The 17,412-nt window shown below is 38.8% G+C and overlaps 1 protein-coding gene across 4 annotated transcripts in view; it reads right to left on the reverse strand.

Annotated features, from left to right (window-relative positions):
* The window catches only part of CALD1 (caldesmon 1), a 201,818-nt gene that overhangs the window by 136,221 nt on the left and 48,185 nt on the right, over positions 1–17,412 (reverse strand). The gene's annotated exons all lie outside the window — the stretch shown is intronic.

Consider the following 17,412-nt stretch of genomic DNA (forward strand, 5'->3'; position numbering starts at 1 on the left):
AAAGCATCTCACTCCCTGTTTTAAGATCTTTCTCTCCCATCAGTTACCTTGCAACTTCAAATAGATGCCCGGGTGAACCATTCCTCACTTGAGCCCTTTAAGCCATAGCTTAAAGCAGTGCCCGACACACAGATGCTGGCTGCCCTGGCTCAGAAGCAGTTGCCAAAGGTCTCTGCAGGGAAAGCCGAGTCTAGACCGGAGGTAGTAAGGAAGGAAAAGGCCCAAGATGAAGGAAGACGGGAAGGGAGCTGGGCCCTGTTAGCCAAATGAGCCTGTCTTCCTCCCCGAGTCCCCATTGCAGCCAGTGGCAAACAGCCAGGGACTAGTTATTGCTCCTTTGATTTAACCATCTCCTCAGGCATGGGGAGAAATGAGTTTTATATGAAAACATTTACTATGGGAGAACCAAGGTGTAATAAAAAGAAAGAAGTAATTTCTTCCCTCTTGATCAGATTTCTAGTCCTCTAAGTATAGTGATTTTCTTAGAACCCTCAGGAAAAGTCATTTAGTAGCATGAACCTCTAGCAAAAGTCATTTAGTAGCATGAACCTCTAGCAAAAGTCATTTAGTAGCATGAACAACTGTAACTAGCACCTTTCTAGTTAAACATTTCTAAAAACATTGCTAGCACATATTTACAGGAGACGGTTAGTATCCTAATTTAAAATCTCTATTGCAAGTATTCTCAGAAAGATGGCAGGCCGGGCACGGTGGCTCACACCTATAATCCCAGCACTTTGGGAGGCTGAGGCGGGTGGATCACAAGGTCAGGAGATCGAGACCATCCTGTGAATGGTGAAACCCCATCTCTACTAAAAATCCAAAAAAGTAGCCGGGTGTGGTGGCGCGTGCCTGTAGTCCCAGCTACTCGGGGCTGAGGCAGGAGAATGGCATGAACCCGGGAGGCGGAGCTTGCAATGAGCTGAAGTTGCGCCACTGCACTCCACCCTGGGCGACAGAGTGAGACTCCGTCTCAAAAACAAAACAAAACGAAAAAACAAAAACAAACAAAAACAAACAAAAAAAAGATGGCATTTTCCAAATGGATACTAAGAGGCTGGTGGTGGGGGAAGAGGGGAGGATGTTATGATAACTTATTTCAACAGAGAATCATTGCAAAGGTTAAATTAGGGATCCTTTACAAAAATAAATAATTGTAAATAACTAATAAGAAGACCCAGATTTTCATTAATTTAAAATTTTATCTTACATGGTTGAATTAGGGTCTCTGATTTCAACATTACCATTTTTATAAAACAATTCCTCAGTGACTTTTTCATAATATGATTTGCTTTCATTATGGAAATAATAATAACAACTATTGTTTGTTAAGTATTTTTCAGTGATAGGTCTTGTGCTAAACACATTGCACACATTATTTCATTTGATTACTGTAACAACCTTGTAAAATACATATTCTTATCTTAGGATAAGCACTGAGAAGTTCCTTGGCTGAAGTCATTTGCCCGAAGTCACCCCGCTAGTGGTGAGGCCAGTATTCAAAGCCAGGGCCTGACCCACTGTGCTGGGTGTATCTGGTGGATACAGGAGCACATTTGTTTGTTCACTGAGTGAGTCCTCTGCTCCAGGACACAGCACACAGTGATGTACAAGGGCTCTGCTTCCATGGAGCTTATATTCTGCTGGAGTTCAGACAACACACATTTCTGACGGTGAGCAAATAAAAAACAGCAGGATGTAAAGAGGTCCACTGAGGGTCCCTGGAGGTTGGTTGGTGAGGGATAGTCTCTCTGAACAGGAGATATCTAGACTAAAAACACATTTCTAGGAAGAAGCCCCCAATGTAAAGATCTGAGGGAAGCATGTTCCAGGCAGAGCCCTTGAGAAGCCTGATGTGAGGCTTTTATGAGATGGCTGTGTGCTCTGGGATCATGAAACTCTTCCAAGTTACTCAGTCCATGTGAGATTCAGGCTCATATGTCTGTTCGTAGAGTACACAATGCTGAAAGATGTGCTGGACAGAGGGTCTTACCAAAAAACGATCGCCACAGGGCTGCCCTTGCTGGAAAGCATGAGGATCTGTCCCTGCCCAGAGATGAAAGTGCCAAAGAAGCACATGGTCACCTTTTTATCCAGTGCCCAGAGGGATGGAGGTTCCCCACTCCCTTTTTTGCTTGGTAGACTTCAAGAGAGCTGTGTTCTACAGGCTTGCACGAGCTCCTTTCATACATTACAGGATAAGGCAGATCATTTCTTAATAACAGACAGAAAAATGAAAAGCTACAGGACATAATCCTTAAAATGGGAAAGGAATGGCAAGTAGCTATTTCAATCATAGTTGGCAGGAAGTCACATAATTTGTGGGGATGGAAATTAAAATGAAATATTTAAAAATAGATCGATAGGTTTTAGTCAGAATGAGTCAGTAATAATGAAACATTATTAATTGTCTCTGCTTTGCATTTATAGTTAAACACGGGAGCTAGGAGTATGTTAGAAGAAAAGAAATATATGATCTTAGGGAATTTGGGTCATTTAAATAAATACTAACAAGTGAATTGCCCTTGAAAAAGTCATTTAACCACTCAATTCCTTCATCTGTAACATGAAGCATTTGGAATGGATTTGCAACAGTACTTCGATTCAGCTGATTTATTTCTACCGTCTTTCCATGAAAAAAAATGTATTGTGTATGTGAATGACCTTGATATCATTTTGAATAAAACAAGTTCAACCAAGTTTCCCCTTTTCAGCATCTAACAGGGTGCTCAGAGAAGAGTATTACTTTTCAAGTCCACCTACCCCTACTCCTTCTCTATTATTTCTAAGAGATGACTGCATTTTATAACTCTAAGAGAAATGATATTACATAATAATATCTATAATTTATTGAATGCCTACTATTTGCAAGGTACTTGATGTCTGTTCTTTCATTTAATCTTCACAAGAAAACTGTGAAACTAGTTGTTTTTTATTATCCCCACTTGGAAGTAAGATTCATTGTCACATGGTTAATAAATGACTAAGTTAGAATTAAAACCCAGGTTTATTTTATTCCAAAGCTCCTTCCATGACTGGATACATGGAGCAGCCATAGCTACCAACATTGACATTTCCTTTTACCTTTTTGTGTTCTATACAACATTTTTCTTTAAATGTTTTGGAGGAGATTGTTGATGAGTTTGTGGAATGTAGCTAGACCGAAGTAGATATCTGCCTAAATGGAATACCTTGTGGCAGTCCAGTGCTTTCATTGAGAACAACTAGAAACTCTGGATAATATTCCACAAAACCAAAATTAATTTGGAGGCATCCCAGAACTGATATGGTAACCAGGATTTGAGGGGCCAACATCTTAGAGAGAAGGAAGGCCTGGAAAAGTAATCTCACATTCAGTGATTTCCCCCTCAAGGAATTTGGTGTACTTAAGATACAAAGGACAAGAAGATACAAGAGAGAAACTAAGTAGAACATTTCTGAGAAGCAGAGCAGAGTCTTAGCAGTCTTGTGGAGCTGAGTAGAAAACAACTTTAAGTGCAAGAGGGAAGGACCATTCTGGGGTGACAGAGCTGTGCTATATCTTATTCATGGTGATTGTTATTTAACTATATGCACTTGTCAAAACTTGCAGAACTGTACACTGAAAAGAGTAAATTTTACTGTATGCAGATTACACTGTGATAAACGGTCTTGGATACAACCTTAGTTAGGACCCTTGGAGAATTCAGCCACGGAGAGGGAGCAAACCAGAGGTTGAAGGAGTCATGCAAAATGGAAGAGGAGTTGTAGGTCAGCTCAGCCCCGTTTCACTGAAGAGAACTTTCCCAACTCCATCGAAACAACCAGAAGGTAAGACAATCCCTATCTGTAGGAAAGTAACATCATCCCACACCTAAATGAATATCTATATGGAAAAAGGAAAATCAAAACTTGACCTCTATTTAGCATCATTCCCTCAAATTCTTTCAGATTGATTGTAGATCTAAATGTGAAAACTTACACATTCGGACTTTCAGAAAAAAAAAAAAATCTCCATGATTTTGGGATAGGCAAAGATTTTGTAAACAGGACATAAAAATAAAAAACTTGTGTTGCATTAAATCTAAAAACCATAAAAAGAGTGACGATGAAAGCCATAGATTGAGAAAATAATATTAGCAATATGGATGACAAAGAGTTGGATCCGGAATATATAAAAAATTTCCACACATCAAAAAGAAAAAGATGGATGATCTAGTAGAGAAATAAGTAATGATTTCAACAGGCATTTCACAAAAGAAGATATTTAAAATTGCCAACAACTAAAAAATAAATTAGCCAGGTGTGGTGGTGCATGCCTGTAGTCTCAGCTACCTGGGAAGCTGAGGTGGGAGGATCTCTTGAGCCAGGGAGGTCAAGGCCACAGTATGCAATGATCGTGACAGTGCACTCCAGCCTGGGGACAGAGAGTGACCTTGTCTCAAAACAAAAACAAAAAGAAAAAGACAAAAAGGTCAACAAGCATATGAAAAAGTGCTGAATCTCATTAATCATTAGAAAAATTCAAATTGAAACTTATGATGAACTAAAGCTACATGCCACTAGAATAGCTAAAATTTAAAAGACATAAATCAAAATGTTAGTGAGCAACTGAAATGCTCATGCACTGCTGTGGGAATATAAATTGGCAAAATCACTTGGGAAAAAGATTTGGCAGCACGTGCTAAAGCTGAATATTTGTATACCCTGTGACCCAGAGATCTTACTCATAGGCATATATACAACAAAAATCCATGCATATATTCACCAGAAGACATGAACTTGAACGTTCATAGCAGTACTATTAGTAATAGCCACGAAATGGAAATAACCTCAATGTCTATCAACAGCAAAATGGATAAATCGTGGGAGGTAAACAATGAAACCCTATATAGCAATTAGAATGATCTAAGTGTTGCTCAGGCAATCAATCTCAGAATCATAATGTAAACAACACAACAAAAAATTACTGTATGATTTCATTAATATAAAAACCAAAACCCAGACAAAATTAATATTTCATGTTAGAAATCAGAATAATGGTTATCATGAGGTAGTGGCTGGGTGGGGGAAGGCATGACTGAAGGAACATTTGGGGGGCTTTTGAGTACAAGTAGTATTCTGTTTTGTGATCTGGATGCTGACTACTCAGTTGCGTTCATTCTGTGAAAGTGCATCATTCTGTACAATTATAAATTGTGCACTTCTCTATATGTCACACATCATTAAAAAGATTATTTTTAGAATATGTGAATAGAAAAAGATGAAGCTTTAGTCTGGAAAGATGACAACTCAAGGGAATTTATGAGCTCAAAATATATAAAATCATGAAGGTTCACTATCTCTGGTCATATATTGTACCAGTAAGAAAATAAAATAGTAAAAAGAAAGACAAACAATGAGAGAAAACAATAAGATAATACAAATCAATGTACTCTGCAGGGGGAGAATTGTAGTTGGGAAGGCTGGGATCAATTTGGTCAGTTATTTCTAAATTAAAAGTCAACACTGGATTATTTACCAATGACTTAGTGAACTTTCCATATATATTTTTTGGCTTACCATATCTTAGAAGGGAAATATTGAATGTTTTTGCAAGTGGCCCATACCAAGGCAATCCAAATACAGGGACTACTTATCATCTTAAGAATGCCATGAAATTTCACCATCCATCCAACCCCTTGCTTAGTATCCACTGTTTCTCCTCCTCACTTTTAACCACCCACCTTCCCCAAATTATTTCTTGTAGCTCTTTTGTGCATCAAGCCCTTGAACAATGTTGCCTCTTTATTTCTTAAAATTGTATGTTTCCATTTCAGATTTTGCCTATGTATCTTGAACAAATTCATTTACAGTATGCTTGTATTTTAGTGTATAGGTTTATGTCTGTATGAGACTCTCTTGATTTTTATGGGATATGTTTTCTGTGTTATTAAGGACTTATGCATATGGAAATGTATACAGATATTTGTATAAATGAGTAGATAAGAGGGACGAGGTATATTAATATGATAATATGTTAGGAATTTAGCTACCAAACAGGCTAAAGTGGGAAATTAAGGAAATTGTTCTTATAATTAAAGAAAAAGTCAATTATTCAGTGAAAGTCAGAATTCTTGTGGCATTCTGTAGCAAACAGATTTATTGGATTGCAGACAAAGCTTTAAATCATTCAGTTGGATTGAAAATAGATCTTTCCCATTAAAACAGCATGGAGTTGTAAGACTGACTATGGGGTCACATAGAACTCTACACTTAATAACCTAAGAGAAGCTCTTTAAAAAAGATACCTAACAGGTATCAGCTACTTCAGTTTTAAAATGAGGATAGTAATAACTACCTTGAAGGATTTTTTCCTTCTTCCATTGTACTGGTTAATGCCTCTATGGTAGCATTGCATGGGCTTCCCAATGGTAAGGGCATGGTCTTATCAATCACTCCATAGCAAGCATTTAGCATGTTCTCTGGCATATATCATATGCTTCATAAAAGTCTGTTATTGGCCGGGTGCATTGGCTCACGCCCATAATCCTAGCACTTTGGGAGGCCAAGGCAGGCAGATCACAAGATCAGGAGTTTGAGACCAGTCTGGCCAACACAGTGAAACCCCGTCTCTACTAAGAATACAAAAAAAATAAATAAATTAGCCGGTGTGGTGGTGTGCTCCTGTAATCCCATCTACTCGGGAGGCTGAGGCAGGAGAATCGTGTGAACCCGGGAGACAGAGGTTGCAGTGAGCCAAGATCACACCATTGCACTCCAGCTTGGGAGACAGAGCGAGACTCAGTCTCAGAAAAAAGAAAAGAACGAAAGAAAAAAGTCTGTTGTTGAGTGATGATTGAGATAACACATAAAGTGCCTGGTATTGAACCTAGCGTATTGTTGACCCTTCATGAATATTATCAGCTCCTTTCTCTGCCTTCTTCTTTGTTATCCTGCATCTAGAAAGTAGAATGACTCAATTCTTAGCTTATTTCTATACCATCAGGTCTCAAGACTAGGAAGCTACCCAGGAAAATTTTGCTGAGTTCTTCTTAAAATTTTATGGAGTGCAAAGGATATAGCTTAGATGTATGTTCTCAGAGGAGCCAATTTTGTAAAACTATGAAAAAAAAACACCAGATCTTATCCTGTTCTATAATAGTACAAAAGATGGGCTTTGATATCTTAAAATGGTGCCTAATCACAGGTGCCTTTTCTCCTTTCTCTTGGACAATCATTTAATGAAGAGTAATCTGTGATGCTATTTGCATCATCCGAGATCTTTCAATTGTTAATAGATGAATGAGGGTGGATTTTTATAGGCAAGATGATTTCTGATTGGAGAAGCATTGAGAATGTATCCATGAAGGTCAGATGTTTATTTTTAAGCTTCATGAAGAGTTCTGTACTTGTCTGAAGCAAATAGGAAAGAGAAAGTCATTTGTGGTCTTATGAAATTTCTGAACTTCTCATGGGAAAGTAGCTGACGTCAGTGTTTGATAAGTTTCCCGTGGCTACAGGCATAAGAGACACTGAGAAAAATGTATCTTTCTCTTCACAGAGTCATGGTGTACCTGAAGTTTAAACTGGGTATAACTACCAGTCATCACGAAAGACCCAGTGTAGATAATAAAAAGTCCAAAGTTTGTGGAAAGGCAGTGGCAGTTGTTTCTCTTGTCTTCATCATCGTAATCATCACCACTGCAACTACCACTGTCATCATTATCAACAAGCACTGACTGTTGTTTGTGAGGCGTGATGTGAAGTCACCTAGGTTTCAGCAAGTGATAAGAAATGGTCCACTAAATTTTTATGTATATTAAATTTTCCAGTGGATGCAGTCTTCCAGTTCTCTTCGTCTGCCTATGTGCCTGTGTGTGGCTTCCTAAATAAATAGAACTTATTGAAGAGAAGCAACTATGAAGATTAGAACCCTCATAGTTGAGGAGGCAAAGCTGAGGAAACAGTATGGACATCTGTGCAAGGGTAAGAGTCATATCATTTATCTTCTATTTTTTTGAGATGAAGTCTCACTCTGTCACCAGGCCGGAGTGCAGTGGCATGATCTCAGCTCACCGATTCAACCTCTGCCTCCCAGGTTCAAGTGATTCTCCTGCTTCAGCTTCCTGAGTAGCTGGGATTACAGGCGCCCACCACCACACCTAGCTAATTTTTGTATTTTTAGTAGAGACGGGGTTTCACCATGTTGGCCAGGCTGGTCTCGAACTCCTAACTCAGGTGATCCGCCCGACTCGGACTCCCAAATTTCTGGGATTACAGGTGTGAGCCACCTCGCCCAGCCTCATTTATCTGTTATCTGTAGAATTTGGCACAGCCTCCAGCATATAGGATAAATTTAATAATTTCCAGTTTGACAAAATTGAACCTCTTTAATTCTATTAGACTCAATTTTTGACAATCTCATCAATAAAGGTTGTACTTAGAAATTTTTGATATTCACAAAGAAGGAGTGTCTGAAGTCAATACCTTCTAGTTCAGGCTACACGTCATCAAAGCGATCCGATTATCTATTAAGCAGTTAAGTCAACTCTGAAAAATTTAGGCACACTTTATTGATGTAATAAATACATTTCATGTTCCTATTTCTAATATGTTCTTGTTTGTTTAAAGTATGCTTAAAACTTTTTCTAGTGTTAGTTTTAACTACTGATTGAAATTTAACTACCTAAGGACAGGGCCATATATTTCCTTTATGGCCAATTGCTTAAGGTAAGCAAAAAACAAAGCAAAATAACACCCTAAGTGGAAATATCCTGTTCCTCCTTCCCACATTCTAACCAACTGGCATTGCCCACCTCTCCTCTCTGCCACAGAGCTGTGTGGTAAGACCTAATCCAGAGCCTTGAGCTCAGTCAGTGGCAAGCATGAAACGCTGACAAAGAGAATCTGGGCAGCAGCAGGACACAGGGCTCAGGTCAGGATCTAGAATCACCTTGTCTACCGTTGCAACCAAAAGCAAAACCATCAGTATCTGTAGCCTTGAAAAAATTCACTAGATGTCATTCCTCAGCATTTTAAAGAAAGGCAGGCAGTACTTTATCCCTTTGCACATTGAACTGAAAGAGTAACTAGTGAAGGCTGCAAGCCCATAGATTAGATACAGAGGCCTTTGCACTAGAAAACTGGTAAAATATCACACTCACTCTGTCTGTTCATCATCACCCAGATATCCATCTGCTAATGTCTAGGAAGTTGTGGACATCGGCAAACACAGCAAAATAACAATGCACAGGGGACCGTTTTGTGCACAGGGCCCTGGGAAGGGCCAGTGGAATTCCTCTGATCAGTCTCCTTTTGACTTTTTCCCATAGACCTTATTCCTGCACTGAAATGTCTGGAATGCTTGGTAGGGATGAAGTGGGTTGGTCACAGGGCAATTATGCTTCTCTCATCAATCAGATCAGCCATTTGTGGGCTGATTTCCAAGTGCCTAGTGACATCACAAATGGGTTAAGAATACAAATACATGGCACTTTTACAGTAAACAGGGCTTTCATATCCCTATTCTTAAATGATTTTCATAGCAACCCTGGAGGTCAGTAAGACAAGTATTATCGGCAACATTTTATAAATAAGACCTAGAAAGGCCTAGAGAGGTTAAATGGTTTACCCAAGGCTTCTTAGCTAGTTATGGGAGGAGCTGAGTCCCCAAATCTGTTCTTTCTGTAGAACAGCATTCTGCCTGTGTTTGATTAGTTAACAACCGAGTTCATGAAGCAGGAGCTGGTTATTTTTTATTTTAGGACAAATCAATCACTACATCTGCTTTTAGACATCGGAAGAATCTATTGCTTGATTTTTTTTTTTTTTTTTTTGAGACGGAGTCTCGCTCGGTCACCCAGGCTGGAGTGCAGTGGCGCCATCTCGGCTCACTGCAAGCTCCGCCTCCCGGGTTCACACCATTCTTCTGCCTCAGCCTCCTGAGCAGCTGGGACTACAGGCGCCCGCCACCACGCTCGGCTAACTGTTTGTATTTTTAGTAAAGATGGGGTTTCACTGTGTTAGCCAGGATGGTCTCGATCTCCTGACCTCGTGATCCGCCCGTCTCGGCCTCCCAAAGTGCTGGGATTACAGGCGTGAGCCACCGCGCCCAGTTTACTGCTTGATTTCTAACTGCTATCATGGGCTAAACAGTTTTCAAATAATTATCTCAAGAACTGATCCTTTGTGGCCCTTGCAATCTGGCCTGTCTTTGCAGTAATTACACAGCAGAGAAAGTATAACAAGTGATAAATACTTCAGGCAACCGTCCTCATCTCAAAGCATTTGAACATCAAAGTAGATCTTCCGTCAGGTATGGTGGCCACCACAGCGGCTTTCTGTGTGGGGTTCTGATCACAGTATTGTTGCTACTCCGATGTGACATCAGAAATGTAAGGTTTCACGTGATTTACTTTTTAAAATATTAGGAAGGATTCAAAGCTATCCATATAAACTCATTCAATTGGATTCTAGGCATCTTTCTCCAGTGGAAGAAAAGGGCCTATTTGTCTTCCTCTAAGTGGGTTTTTTTGTGAATATCATTTCTCATATGGGGGAAAAGTTTGAGATTTTCTCTTCTACTATTCGTATCTCATGAGACAAAAAGTTAGGCCCACCTTGGGATTCTATTTCCAGTTATTAAATGGGAGTTGCTAAGGAGACAGCAGAGATGGAGACAGACAAGATCACTGCCCTCAGAGGACTATCACTCTAGTGGGCAAATAAATATTAAATTACTTATGTCATATTCATTTCTGTATCCCCAGTATCTAGCATAGCTCTGAGCACATAGCAGTTTCTCAATAAATGTGGGTTAAGTGAATAAATGAGGTCTCCAGAAGCTCAATCTCTTTCACTTCTAAATCTTGATGAAAACATCATTCTCCAGTGCCCTTCTTCCCAGGGCTACGCTGAAAACTCATACAAGGTGGACAATGAGAATCTCACTGAAGAATAGTACTGATGTTTTTATTGGTAATACATTAGCTGGTTGATGGTAATATGGACAGTATGAAACTTCAGTCTTAAATGGCCACAAAATTCAACCCAAGCTGCTATCTTTTTTAAAATGTGGAATTTTAACCAGACGAAGGATGACGTGCAGATACAGATGGGTTAAGGAAACCCATTTCCACATTGATAAAATATTTCATATTGAACATCCCGTAATGTTTATCTCCAAAGGATAGTATTTTTAAACATAGCAATGCTTCCATTCATATGCCAAAAAAATCCCCCAAAAACCAGAAGTTTCACTGGGTTCAACATTTATAGCTAAGTGGATTGAATTAAGTGAAAAAGATAAATTAATTCAATAAAAATTTTTGGCAGTTGCCACCAAATAACTGTTGGGGAGTTCTCAGTCTCTGTTGAAATGACAATTCTGGCATTATGCAGACACAATTATAGGCTAAATAGAGCTGATAAGCTTAAGTATAAAACATGCCTTACAGCTTCATAAGGAAAAGTTCTAAAACATACTGTCCACAGACAAGACAATAATTCTTATATATCTGGCACATAAAGAGGTGATTGTGACAAATTACTTTTAAAGGGTTAAAAAACAAATAACTGTGAATGACTTAAAATAACTAAGCTTACATACAAACGCCATTCCAGAACCTTGAGCAGAGCTATAACTACATTATGTGGAATACACTAGAAGAGCGAAGGAGGAAACAAAAAAAGGAAAAACCTTAAACTTAGCCAGAATTTAAATGATATTGAGGCTGCACAGATACTTAGGTTGTTTTGCGAGTGTATTTCTACCACTGTCTGTCTGTGTTCCTTCATTTCCTGATGTGGCTTAAAAGAAAAACCTCAGAGACGAAAATCAAAACTGCCCTTATTATGTTCTTAGACTGTTTGAATCCAAACAAGAGAAATCCAGGAGTGTGGGAACTTGATCATAAGATCCATGAATGAGCAATCACATTTTCACACCACTTTATACCCCAGAGTATCTCAGGCAGGACTTCACAATGATTCATTGCTGGTTTTCAGGACTGCTTTTATTTCTATTTCATTCTCCTGAAAAAGGTCCCAAATTGTTACATGTAGTCAGTTATGAGCAGGGAGCAGGAGAGGGCTCTCCCACCACCCACTAGAAACGTCAGGTGATGTTTGGCAATTATCCCTTTGCCTCTCTAAAAGTGATAATTCACAGCAGCCAGAAAGAGACAATCTCCTGATGGTCCATACCTGTTAATATTTAAAGTGTTAACTGAATGCAGACCCCAGAGAGAAACAGCTTCCTGGAAATGCATATTAGGAGACAAAAATGACGAAGTAAGATCTCCTGGGTACTCTCTACCGGAAGAAGGAAGAAAACCTCAGATGGGCATGTGTCTAACTCCCTAAAAACACTGCATGTGCGCATTTCTCAAAAGTAAGAAGGGCTCTGCGCATGCCCACCCTAAGGAAGATCATGGGGAAAAGGAGAGCTTATAAAAGTCCTGGGATCACGGTTAAACAGGACACTTGACCTTCTCTCTTTAACACTCACGTGCCTGCTTGAATCTCTTCCAAGCACACCTTTCTTTCCTGTTCTAAAGCTTTTTAAAATAAACTTCCACTCTTGCTCTGAAACTTGCCTCTATCTCTTTTTCTGCTTTACATGCCCCTTAGTTGAATTCTTTCTTTTGAGGAGGCAAGGACTGAAGTTGCTGTGGACCCCTACGGATTCGCCGCCAGTAACTCGCAGATAACTCAGATGTCTTCCACTAACAAAAATCATCAAATCGGTAGAAGTTATGCCATCTCTGAGTGCTATATAGATATACATTTTATTATAGAAAGTATGCAAATATGCATTTTATTATAGAAAATACAGAAATTATGCAGAAGCCGGGTGCGGTGGCTCATGCCTGTAATCGCAACACTTTGGGAGGCCGAGGCAGGTGAATCACAAGGTCAGGAGTTCAAGACCAGCCTGGCCAAGATGGTGAAACCCCTGTTTCTACTAAAAATACAAAAAAAATTAGCCAGGCTTGGTGATGGGCACCTGTAATCCCAGCTACTCAGGAGGCTGAGGCAGAGAATTGCTTGAACCTAGGAGGCGGAGGTTGCAGTGAGCCGAGATCATGCCACTGCACTCCAGCCCGGGCAACAGAGCGAGACTCCGTCTCAAAAAAAAAGAAAGAAAGAAATTATGCAGAAAATAATTATAAAGTCTCTTTTTCATCCTTCCCACCATGAGATTACTTTAAAGTTTCAATATATTTCCTTCCAGTCTTTTTTTTCAACAAACATAAGATTTATTTTAAAAACAAATGTGATGTTATGCACTCAATTTTTTCACTTATTGTATTATACGTATTTTTTACACAATTTTTAAAACATGATTGATAACTTTACAGTTATATGTAATCATTCCCTTATCACTGGACATTGAGAGTATTTCAGGTTTGGGCTATTATAAGTAGTGCTGTGATGGACATTCTTGTACATAAATCTTGATCACTAAATATCACTTTGTTTTTGCATTACTAAGTAATGTAGAGCTTAGTACTCTACCAACAGCTCTCAGGGGAATCAAATTGATCACACTTTCTTTCTGTGAATTCTTCTTGTTTCCACATACACCACTGGAGAAGTTGGAATATTTGTAGTTGAGTTACAGCAAATAACAGGAAGACAAAACGGTAAAGACTTCTATTGTCATTATTCACTGCCAATATTATAGAAGCACCAAAAAAATATACATATATATTGCCTTTAAAGATCTGGTTTGAGATCATATCCTTCGCAGGGACATGGATGGAGTTGGTGGCCATTATCCTTAGCAAACTAACGCAGGAACAGAAAACTAAAGACTGCTTGTTCTCACTTATAAGTGGGAGCTAAATGATGAGAACACATGGACACATAGAGGGGAAACAACACACACTGGGGCCTATTGGAGGGTTGAGGGTGGGAGGGGAGAAAGGATTAGGAAAAACAACTAATGGGTACTAGGCTTAATACCTGGGTGATGAAATAATCTGTGTAACAAACCCACATGACACACATTTACCTGTGTAACAAACCTGCACATCCTGCACACGTACCCTTGAACTTAAAAAATTAAAGAAATTGAAGATCTAGTTTTTAAGATCGACTGATGCCTTGATAAATGAGATAATCCAAAGGTGTAGCAAATTAAATTATTAAAATCAATTGCATTATATGTGGACACACACAGAGGAAGGGTGAAGAGAGAATAAATTCTAGGAGTGAGATAACCCACATCATAGTAGAGCCTCTGGTGGTTTGAGAAAGTCTGTTAAGGAAATATCAACAGTGGATTTAATGCTTAGGCTGTAAGCATTCTGAAGACCGGTGTTAAGCTTTATAATTTTGTTTCCTCTCTATAACTCACAAAAAGTTCCACCACTACTCTCCCCCGTTTTTTGTTTTTGTTTTTTTCCCTCAGCAAACAGGATAGAACTGAACACAGTCTTTTGTTTCCCAAGTTTTTCCCATCTTAGCAAATGACACCAATATTTACCTGGTTGCTTAAGCTCTGGACTTGGGAATCATTTCCTACACTTCCTCGTTCTTCATCTACCATTACTCCCTCTACAGTAAATTACTAAATCCAGGTGATTCTCCCTTCAGGATATTTGCCGAAAATGGTCCATTTATCTTCATTATTGTTGCTGTCACTCAAATCCAAGCCACCATCATTTCATCTGGACCCTTCCAAGAGCCTCCCAACTGGTCTTTCTGTTCTAATCTTCCAGCCATCTGCAAACAATTACCTTTTTAAAAACATAAATCTAATCATGTCACTGCCCTGCTTAAAACATTTGAGTAGCTTTATAGTGCATCTAGAATACAGATCCAACTCTTCCCATGGCCTACAATGTCATGTATGATCTAGCCCAGTCTGCCTCTCTAGCTTCCTCTTGTGCCTCTCTCTTGTGATCCAGTCACACAAGCTTGCTTTCAATTTCTTGCATGGATCTAGAGCTTACTGGCCACAGAGACCAGAAATTAGCCCCTCACCATTAGCTAATGACAAAGGCATACTTCTTACTTGGATAATTCTTAGCCTTTCTTAAACCCACAAAGTCAAAACTGGAATAGTATTAAATAATTGCGACACCCTGAAAACACCAGTTTTTGTGTTACAGTACAATTAGATGATAACGTTTTCAAATATCCTATCCATTTATTGCCAAGGTATTGTAAATTAAAATTTGTTGCATTAGACATACAGATTTTTAAGATTTTACTTCCATGTCATTCTCTAAGTCTCTGCTCTTTGTCTTCATGTACAATCACAATTCACGATGATATTTATGTTTGAGTACTTATGTATTTAATATCTATCTTTTCTACTAGACTGAAATCTCCATGAAGATGTATCTATTGTGTTTACTAATGATTCCTCAGCACTTTGCAGTTGCCTGCCATTTAGTAGTCACTCAATAAATATACATGGAATGAATGAATGGCCAACATGTATCTTGAAATAAAAATATTTCAAAAGAGTATCTAACGATAAGATGGGGGGAGCTTTATTGATTTATCATCTATTTGCAACGATGAGAATTAAGAGCTTGGCACTTGCTAAGTGCTCAATATTCTGAATAAAGGAATAGATATATGAATGAATAATCATTAGCTGTCAAAGCAGAATATGATACATCTAAATGAAAAGCAGATAACTGTATCAGAGCAACCAGGGGCAGACCTAAAAGCTATTTTTTCTGCTGCTACTTTTCTCCAACTGTTGTAGTTTGAAAGACAGAAGGCTCATAATACGCTTTTTTGGTAATAGTTGAATCATGCATTATCTCATTGGATTTTCCTAAGAATCCTATGATAGAGGTAGTATATCATCCCCCATTTGACAAACAATGAAATTAAGCCCAGTGTCTAGGATTACTCAGAATGTAGTGAATCCAGAGCTCAAATGCTGGTTTTCTAACCCACGAGATTAAGCAACGAGAACAACATTGGACAATTATGGAACAGATGATGCAATTTTGTTCTGATTTCCTCCCTTATATCTGTGTTAAGGTTGGCTGGGCTTTTTAAAAATAGATAGAGTCTTTCAATAAGAAGCAAGCAAATACCCAAATCTCTCCAAGTCTTCTAGCTTAAAAATCTGACTTTGGTCTAGCTGCAATTCTGAATTCTTTTTGGATCAGTGAATTTTTATTTTTCTTTCCAGCCATATTTAAAAATATACTCTGAGCCACATTTGTCTCTATTCCTTTTAAACCAGCGAGAAAATGCTCTCAAGAAAACTGCCTCAGTGCAGAAGACCTACTCATACACCAGCCACGACATTGGCTTATTTCCATATAACCTAATATGGTTAAGAAAATGTTTGACTGGAACAGAGTGAGGATTGCCAAACTTAACAACTTTTTAGTAAGAAAAGTGCCACAGAGTCCTCTGTTTAGACATAGTGTGATTTCAGTTCACATGCAGTGCTTATCTGTTCACATCAACGAAACCAAAGTTGTATTTCTATGCAGTAACAAAAACCAGATACCTGCCCCCTTTGCCCAGTCTCAGGCAAGATGAATAAATACAAGCTTCTCGGAAAGGCTTTTGGTGATAGTCTATTAAATATGTTGCCCTTGTTGGGTTATAAAAACTAAGTGACCTGGGGATGCCCAATTCAGATTCTGTAGAAGGTCCTCAGAGTTTGTGTTAAATCCGGTAGCTTTAAACAGAAGAATGAATGAAAGGAAAGTCTTCTCCTCTATCTGAACCTCAGTCCATCATGGACCTTCCATCGCCTTCCCCAAATAACACCTTTGACTGACATTTCTATTTATTCTGACTCCCAGCACTCTGATAAATTTGGAATATCATGTGATCTGATATGGTCCTCACTGTTTCCTGTGCCTGGGTCATTGCCGTTGTCATCTGGCCAAGTCCTGAAAGGCTTTTAAAGCCAGGCAGATCTGGGTTTGAATTCTGGATTGTGCCACTTTCTTGCTGGATGACTTTGGCAAATTGTTTATTTGCTCCACTGAAAAGTGGAGAACGCCTACCTTGCATGGTTGTTGTGAGAATGAAATGGGGTAATGTGTATAACAGTATAGAACCTGGTATGGAGAAAAAGCTCAGCAAATGGCAAAAAAAAAAAAAAAAAATGCCCATTTTCTGCTTTTACTCTCTTCCTGATCTCACTACATTCTGGAAAATAGTGCTGGATTCATTTTCCCAACTAAGAATGTAGCAAATGAATACCCATTGACTCCTGCCATTGTCCTGATCCATTGAGATAGGGAGATCTGCCTAAGATTTCAACCTGGGCCAAGTTAAAGAAAAACTAATGTCAAAACTTCTGTTGCTTCTTAGAGTTACTAAAGGCATAAGCCCAGGGTAGATAACTATTATATTTTGTTTACGTAAATATCCTGACCTTGCTTTGCGGTTGTAAAAGTTGAATGGTCCTGTCCACCCCAAAATCACATGGGAGAGAATTAAGGCAAAGAACTA

The sequence above is a fragment of the Mandrillus leucophaeus genome, unplaced genomic scaffold (assembly GCF_000951045.1).
Source record: "Mandrillus leucophaeus isolate KB7577 unplaced genomic scaffold, Mleu.le_1.0 Scaffold1276, whole genome shotgun sequence".
Classification (NCBI taxonomy): Eukaryota; Metazoa; Chordata; class Mammalia; order Primates; family Cercopithecidae; genus Mandrillus; species Mandrillus leucophaeus.